This window comes from Meles meles, unplaced genomic scaffold (genome assembly GCF_922984935.1).
Source record: "Meles meles unplaced genomic scaffold, mMelMel3.1 paternal haplotype, whole genome shotgun sequence".
NCBI lineage: Eukaryota > Metazoa > Chordata > Mammalia > Carnivora > Mustelidae > Meles > Meles meles.
In genome coordinates this window covers 17,766-26,888 of record NW_025721373.1, presented here as the reverse complement: position 1 = coordinate 26,888, position 9,123 = coordinate 17,766, and the positions used below count along the sequence as shown (strand labels likewise).

General features: G+C 36.9%; 1 pseudogene; it reads right to left on the bottom strand.

Annotated features, from left to right (window-relative positions):
* Nucleotides 1-5,358: 5,358 nt before the first annotated feature.
* LOC123936333 lies at nucleotides 5,359-6,304 on the bottom strand (annotated as a pseudogene).
* Nucleotides 6,305-9,123: the final 2,819 nt, after the last annotated feature.

Sequence of the window (9,123 nt, the reverse complement as noted above, 5' to 3'; positions counted from 1 at the left end):
GATGACCAAATGGAATTGATTAGGGCAGAACTGAAAGCCAAAAGGGATGATGTTCAAAATGCTCTCAATGAGTTCCAATCTAATCTAAATTCTCTAAAAGCTAGGGTAACTGAGACAGAAGATAGAATTAGTGATCTGGAGGACAAACAGATAGAGAGAAAGGATCAGGAGGAAGATAGGAACAAACAGCTCAGAAGCCAAGAAACCGGAATCAGGGAAATAAATGATGCCATGAAATGTTCCAAGGTCAGAATTATTGGAATCCCTGAAGGGGAGGAAAAAGAAAGAAGTCTAGAAGATATAGTGGAAGAAGTTGTCTATGAAAATTTTCCCAATCTCATGAATGGAAACAACGTTCATGTACTAGAGGCAGAGAGGTTTCCCCCCAAGATTTTAGATTCTCGAAAGTCCTCACGACTCCTAATAGTTATAATGAAGAATTATGCTTCTAGACAGACCCTCTTAAAAGCAGCTAGGACAAAGAGGCTCCTTACATACAGAGGAAAGCCCATTAGAATAACATCAGACCTGTCCACAGAGACCTGGAAAACCAGGAAGGGCTGGCAAAATATATTCATAGCACTAAATGAGAAGAACATGCAGCCAAGATTACTTTATCCAGCAAGACTGACATTCAAAATGGATGGAGAGATAAAACATTTCCAAGACAGGCAATGATTAAAAGACTATGCAACCAAGCCGACACTGCAGGAGATATTAAGGGGGTACTATAAAAGAGAAAAAAATCCTAAGAATATCATTGAACAGAAATACAGAAACAATCTACAGACAGAAAGACTTCAAAGGTAACACGATGTTAATCAAAACGTATCTATCAATAATCACACTCAATGTGAATGACCTAAATGCACCCATAAAATGACAGAGGGTTGCAGATTGGATAAAACGACAGGACCCATCCATATGTTGTCTACAAGAGACCCATTTTGAACCTAAGGATACACCAGACTGAAACTCAAACTTAACACACACAAAACAGATAATCCTATCAAGAAATGGGCAGAAGATATGAACAGACACTTCTCCAATGAAGACATTCAAATGGCTATCAGACACATGAAAAAATGTTCATCATCACTATCCATCAGGGAGATTCAAATTAAAACAACATTGAAATATCACCTTACACCAGTTAGAACGGCCAAAATTAGCAAGACAGGAAACAACGTGTGTTGAAGAGGTTGTGGAGAAAGGGGAACCCTCTTCCACTTTTGGTGGGAATGCATGTTGGTGCAGCCACTCTGGAGAACAGTGTGGAGATTCCTGAAGAAATTAAGAATAGAGCTTCCCTATGACCCTGCAATTGCACTGCTGGGTATTTACCCCAAAGATACGGATGTAGTGAAAAGAAGGGTCATCTGTAGCCCAATATTTATAGCAGCAATGGCCACGGTCGCCAAACTGTGCAAAGAACCAAGATGCCCTTCAACGGATGAATGGATAAGGAAGATGTGGTCCATATACTGGATGGAGTATTATGCCTCCATCAGAAAGGATGAATACCCAACTTTTGTAGCAACATGGACGGGACTGGAAGAGATTATGCTGAGTGAAATAAGTCAAGCAGAGAGAGTCAAGTATCATATGGTTTCAGTTATTTTTGGAGTATAACAAAGAACATGGAGGACATGGGGAGATGGAGAGGAGAATGGAGTTGTGGGAAATTGGAAGGGAGATGAACCATGAGAGACTATGGACTCTGAAAAACAACCTGAGTGTTTTGAAGGGGCGGGGGTTGGGAGGTTGGGAAACCAGGTGGAGGGTAATACAGAGGGCACATATTGCATGGAGCACTGGGTGTTTTGCAAAAACAATGAGTACTGTTACGCTGAAACAAAATAAATAAATTTTTAAAAAAGGAAAAAAAAATATTTTAAAAATGATAAAAACCAGAATAGTGGGAATGGATTAAAAACAAAAATTGTATCTAATAAGTAATGGTGGTTTTCCTCTTGTCTTTTTTTTTTTTTTTTTGGCTGGCTTTCTGCAGCAGGGGCCTGCCATGTGGTTTTCCAGGGATTCTTGCTAGAATTGAGTCCTGGCCTCGGAGGAAACTGGTTTTTAAGGCTTTTGGTCTCTGGAGGGTTTTTTATTTTTTTATTTTATTTTTTTCTCCCGGTGGTGGCTTTTGGCGGTTCTTAGGAGGTTTATAAGAAAGCAAACTGCATCAGACTTCTATCTCAGAGAGAAGCCTCTGTCTGTTCCCCTCTGGGTGCTCCAGAGCACATAAATTCCCCCTCTGCTGCTGGCAGAGCATGTCCCCAGTCAAGTTCTCTGGGGTCACAGGTACTCGTGTTTGTACCCAAAACCAGCTATCTGGGCAGCTCCAGTACACCAGAGAGGTACCAAGCAGAGATAGCACACTGAGATTTTCACAATGGTCAGGGCTGAGAGTGCTCAGACTCTCCGGGTCTTAGAGAGTGCCAGCTGGCTGGCACCTGCATGGACCTCTCTCAGGGGAGGCTGTGGGGCATGACTCAGACCCTGCTCGCACAGCACACAGGCAGAGTGCAAAAAGCTGTCATTCTGCCAGCTGGCGTCCACCCCAGACTTCCTCACTCTCAAGGGCACTGCCACCCAGAGGCTCTCAGGCAAGCTGGAAGCTCAGGAACCAAGACCTGGCTTCTCACTGTGCTCTCTGGCTCCTTGTCAGAGAGCAGTCCTAGGTACATGGGCTTATGTCCCTGTCCCTTACCACCCAATTTCACCAATTTCCCCTTAAGATCTTTTGCTCATTTTGAGTCCTTTCAATCAGACTCCAAGTTAATGCTGTTCCCCAATCACAGGGCACTCTCGTGTTGGGGTATTAATTTCCAATGTGTCACTTCTGGTGGCTCCCTCCCCCTTTTATTTTATATTCTGATATCACTCCGATGTTCCCACTCTGCTTTACCTGTCCACTGGCATCTTCTGCTCTGGTAGAGATCCAGAAGTGTATAATTCTAATCTCAAGCTGATTTCATGGGTGATCAGAGTTCTCTGGTAGGTAATCAGCTCACTTTAGGGTACAGGTTGTAACAGGGCCTCCTCCTACTTCTCTGCCATCTTGTCTCCTAAGTAGAGGTTTTTTTAAATTAATATATAATGTATTATTAGCCCCAGGGGTACAGGTCTGTGAATCGCCAGATTTACACACTTCACAGCACTCACCATAGCACATACCCTCCCCAATGTCTATAATCAAACCACCCTCTCCCTACACTCTTCCCCCTGGCAACCCTCAGTTTGTTTTGTGAGAGTAAGAATCTTTTATGGTATGTCTCTCTCCTGATCCCATCTTGTTTCTTTTTTTCTTTTCTTACCCCCTAAACCACCCACGTTGCATCTCTACTTCCTCATATCAGGGAGATCATATGATAGGTGTCTTTCTCTGATTGACTTATTTTGCTAAGCATAATACCCTCTAGTTCCATCCATGTCATCGCAAATGGCAAGATTTCATTTATTTTAATGGTTACATAGTATTCCATTGAATATGAATATATATATATATATATATATATACCACATCTTCTTTATCCATTCATCTGTTGATGGACATCTAGGTTCTTTCCATAGTTTGGCTATTGTGGACATTGCTGCTATAAACATTTGGGTGCGTGTGCCCCTTCGGATCACTACATTTGTGTCTTTAGGGTAAATACCCAGTAGTGCAATTGTTGGGTCATAGGGTAGGTCTATTTTCAACTTTTTGAGGAACCACCATGCTATTTTCCAGAGTGGTTGCACCAGCTTGCATTCCCACCAATTTTGACGTGTGGGTTGTTTTTTATTGCCATGCTTTTCTGGATATAAAGAAGTAATGCCTCTATAAGCAAGAAGTTATTTATACAACTTCTTCTCATCTTGAGTATTATAAATGAAAGCTTGTGTCCCTTAACATGTCCCACTCTGTTTCCACTAGGTTACTCCCATTAGTGAGTGTGTTACTCATATTTGAAAATTCTAGAAGGCAAATTCAACTAGTCTTTTATGCTTTTTCTTTCTAGTAATTTTAGTATTCATTATTTCAGTTGCTATCAAGGTGTTTAAAGGTTATAAATTCACAAGGTATCTTTATAGAGGTCTTAACTAATTTATTCAGAAAGTTTTTCTGATTTTTTTTTCTTATGTGTGCAGAGTTTTTGTCTTTAAACTTGTCTTTGGATGTAGAGACAGGTCTAAATTTTCTCTTCAGCTCTTGTAGACTGACAATGTCACTTTGATACAAAGAAGAATTTTAAATTATCCTATTTTCTTTTTTGTCATTGTAAGTTTAAATCACATGAAAGCCCACACAGAGTCTGTATGAATTATGCTTTTTATTTTCATTGATATTTTCATGCTTCTTTTTGCCTTGCTGTGTCATAATAAAAAAAGAAAGTAAAAGATTGTAGATTAAATCAATTTTCCTATAGCTGCATAATTCTGTTAAAGTACTTGATTTGGCAAGTTAACAAATTTCGCTCTCTTTGGACAGAAAGACAGAAAGAATGACACACTTTTCTTTCACTTTCACTCAATTTCTAAATCCCTTAAGAGAAGGGAAATAAATAATATGTGAACTGATAAACTTAATAAAAGCTTACTCATTTCACTATTTTAATAATAAAGTCATAATTTACATTACAAATGTAATCAATGTATTACAATTCTGAATTAGGTTTATGTTTTTCATAATACAAATAAGCCAACATAGTGAAATCTGTCCATTGTCTAGTTTAAACTCATGGGGAAACAGTTACATATTATATATTATTTCCAAGTTTATTATATATATGTATATATAAATATTATATATATGCACACATATACATAATATGTATGGTATAGATCATGTCATATATATGCATATAATATGTTATGAACTTGGAAGTATACATATATACACATGATCTATAACATATATATTATGTGTGTATGCATGTACACAGTGTTTGAAAATATAGAAATAAAGTATATTTCATGTTTCATGGGAACATATATTATGACAATTTTTTTAAAGGTGAGGTGAATGGTAATTCAAGAAAGCTAGGGAGTGTTGGTAACATTTCAGTTGAGCTTTTGGGAATATGCAGAGGTTTACAAGATACACATGGACTCCAGAATGAAACAATTTGTGCATGAAAATTGATTTGATAACATGGTTGAAGAAGAGCAAAGTAGATAGAACATAAGATCTTGGATTCATTCAAAGGATGTTTGGAGAGAATGAAAAACCACGGTGACTTGAGTATGTTAGCTTCTTACAGAATTCTGTTTCTGTTACTATTCCTTATGGCATTGTTTAAAAACAACCCAGTACTTAGAACAAATAATATGTGAGCTAAGAATAGCCCACTAATGTTATACCTACAGTCATATATTTTCTGAAAAAAGAACATTTCTCATTACCAGTGTTCTCAAGGCCCCTTTCACATCTTTGTTTCTCAAGGTATAGATAATGGGGTTTAAGAGTGGGGTGACTATGGTGTAGAAAAGAGACACAAATTTTCCCTGGTTTTTTGAGCTACTTTTGGCTGGTTGAAGGTACATAAAGATGATGGTTCCATAGAACATAATTACCACAATCAGGCAGGAAGAACAAGTCCCAAAGGCCTTCCAGAGCCCTTTTGCTGATTTTTATCCTCAGCACAGCTTTTGTTATAAAGCCATAGGAGACTAAGATGAGTGACACAGGTACAATTAGAAAAATTACACTAGCCACAAAGAGTTCTATTTCATTGAAAGTTGTGTCCACATAGGCCAGCTTAATGAGCACAGGAACCTCACAGAAAATGTGGTCCAGTTTATGATGACCACAAAGTGGCAGTTGCACAGTAAGGGAGCATTGAATTAAGGAGGTGATGAGTCCACTGAGCCAAGCTACACTTGCCAGGGATGCACAGAGCTGAGAATGCATTATAGTTGTGTATTGCAGAGGCTGGCAGACAGCAGCATATTGGTCATAAGCCATGACTGCCAGGAGAATACACTCAGAGGAGCCCAACCCCATGGCCACATAGAGCTGGGCCACACATCCACCATAGCTCATGTTTTTTTCTTTTTTATTCATGGTAACCAGCAACTGTGGGGCAACACTTGTAAAGCAAAAGTCCACACAAGAGAGATTGTTGAGGAAAAAGTACATTGGGGTGTGGAGTTTGGGGGCTAAACAGGATACCAAAATGATGGCAGTGTTCCCCAGAATGTTCAAGATGTAGAAAAGCAAAATTATGACAAAAAGGATCCTTTCTAGTTGGGGCTCATCTGAAAATCCCAGAAGAAGAAATCCCTTTTCAGAACTGTTGTTGCTTTCCTCCATTGTCCTGTAGACTTCAATTTATAAAAGGATTAATATTCTAGGGAAAGATGATGATAAAATGAACAACGGTAAACTGTGGTGTTTTCTAATATGATTATCTTCCTTTTATAACATTCATATTGTAAAGACTGATAGTACTTTTCTCAATGTGTGTTATTTGATGGAAAATGCCTCCTTCTTCTGTTTCCTTGAGCATATATCCCTCTTTCAAATGGGAACAGCACTAATAAAAACACCATCACAATATTTCTCTTGGAAACAGGCTTCAGGCAATGAACAGCAAACTGGAGAAAGCAGATGAATGAATTAATGATACAGAAGACAAAATGGAAAATAATGAAGCTGAAAAAAAGAGTGACAGAGGAATTCTGCAACATGAGAATAGATTTAAGGAACTCAGTGACTCCATAAAACAGTAATACTCATATTATAGGAGTCCCAGAAGAAGAAAAAGAGAGAAAAGGAGAAGAAAATTTAAGTAAATAAATGAGATGAAAACTTCCTTAATCTGGAGAAGGAAACTGATATCCAGATCCAAGAGGCATAGAGAATTCCCATCAAAATAAAAAAAAAAAAAAAAAAACAGGCCAACACCAAGACATATTGCAATTAAATTTGAAAAATATTGTGCTAAAGAAAAAAATCTTAAAAGCAACAGGAAAAAAGAAGTCCTAACTTACAAGGGAAGCTGGAGATTTATCAACAGAAGTTTAGCAAACCAAAAGAGAGTGGCATCATATATTCAAAGTGCAGAATGGGAAAAATCTACATCCAAGAGTATTCTATCCAGCAAGGATATCATTCAGATAGAAGGAGAGATAGAGTTCCCCAAAAAATTGAGCCCTACATCAGGCTTGCTGCTTAGTGAATAGTCTGCTTCTTCTCCCCCTACTTGTGTTCTCTCTCATTCTCACTCACTCACTCACTCTCTCTGTCAAATAAAAATTAAAATAAACAAATAAATAATTAATAAATTAGTGAGTTACCCAGACAAACAAAAACAAATGTTGAGTGTTAATTTTTGAAATATTTCAATGCTGTTTATAGTCACCTAGTATTTATTATTTTTGTTTATAATTTATTCTGAACACTTTATGTTTTAGTACATAATATTTGAAAAATAAGATATATAAATTTTAAAAATAACATTGATTTATACTATCTTTATCCAAATATCATTGTTAACTGCTGAGTACACTAGAAGAAACAACTTGTTTTAGCAATTGTTTTGTTAAATGTAATTGAAGTTGGTTAGTATTTATTACCATAAATGATAACATTATAAAAAATATATAATTACTTATACTTTGATTTATTTACTTTAAAGATTTATTTATTTACTTTAAAGTTTTCCCCAATAGAAATAGTTGACAAAATGTAGGACATTAAGCTTGCCAATCTTATGTATGTAGTATAATAAATGTTTCTTCCTGACATGATTGAAAGCTATTCATGTCAACTTACCATGAACAAAGTATATTTTATTATTTTTAGCCTCTAATGTAATTTGTGAAAATAATTACTTTAATATTTATTTTTAAGTGGAAGTTGTTTGTTATTTGCATTTATTGTTTTTTTCTATGTATTTGTATATTTTGTTAATTTTTAAGTGATATGTTTGAATATTAAAATTATTTATCCAGGGGGGCGCCTGGGTGACTCAGTGGGTTAAGCCGCTGCCTTCTGCTCAGGTCATGATCTCAGGGTCCCGGGATAGAGCCCCCATCGGGCTCTCTGCTCAGCAGGGGGCCTTCTTCCCTCTCTCTCTCTGCCTGCCTCTCTTCCTACTTGCGATCTCTTTCTGTCAAGTAAATAAATAAAATCTTAAAAAAATTATTTATGCAGGAAAACAATTCACCTCCTGTTTTCTTTTTATGCAAATATTTTATTTTAAGATGTAATCCAATATCTTGATCAATATTAAGACTACTATCAGGGGCGCCTCTGTGGCTCCATAGGTTAAAGCCTCTGCCTTCGGCTCAGGTCATGATCTCAGGGTCCTGGGATCAAGCCCCGCATTGGGCTCTCTGCTCAGCAGGGAGCCTGCTTCTTCCTCTCTCTCTCTGCCTGCCTCTCTGCCTACTTGTGATATCTCTCTCTATCAAATAAATAACATATTTAAAAAAGACTACTATCAAAGTTAAATTGCCAAATATTATTATTCCATATCTATAATTGTGTGCATGCATAAAATTACATCATAATCCAAGTGAAAATCAATGAGAAAATTTAGTTAAAATGAAGACTTAACACATATTTAACCAAAGCTGGTCAATGGACATTAGGGCTTAACATTTGATGCATGGCATCATTAAGAGCAAAGCTATATTCCAATGTTGACCAAATCACTTTTGAATGCTCATTTAAAATTATAAAAAGGAAATATAAACAAAATAAATACAGTCAAAACTTTTAAAAGACAAATATTTTGAAAAAGCATATCTTCAGATTGATAGATGATGCCACTTTTTTAAACCAAATTATTTCCTGAAGCATGAATATGGTACTACTGGCTGTTACATCAGATGGCTATTAGCATTTGGTCACTTGACCCACTATATATTACGTAAAGACGCTCATCTCCATGTTATTTTCTTCTTTTTTTTATTTTTTTTATTTTCATTTTATTTATTTTTTTCAGTGTAACAGTATTCATTCTTTTTGCACAACACCCAGTGCTCCATGCAAAACGTGCCCTCCCCATTACCCACCACCTGTTCCCCCAACCTCCCACCCCTGACCCTTCAAAACCCATTGGAATACTTAGTACTTCTTTTCCTGTAAAGTAGTTTATACATCACTTAGGTTTGAGTAACTCT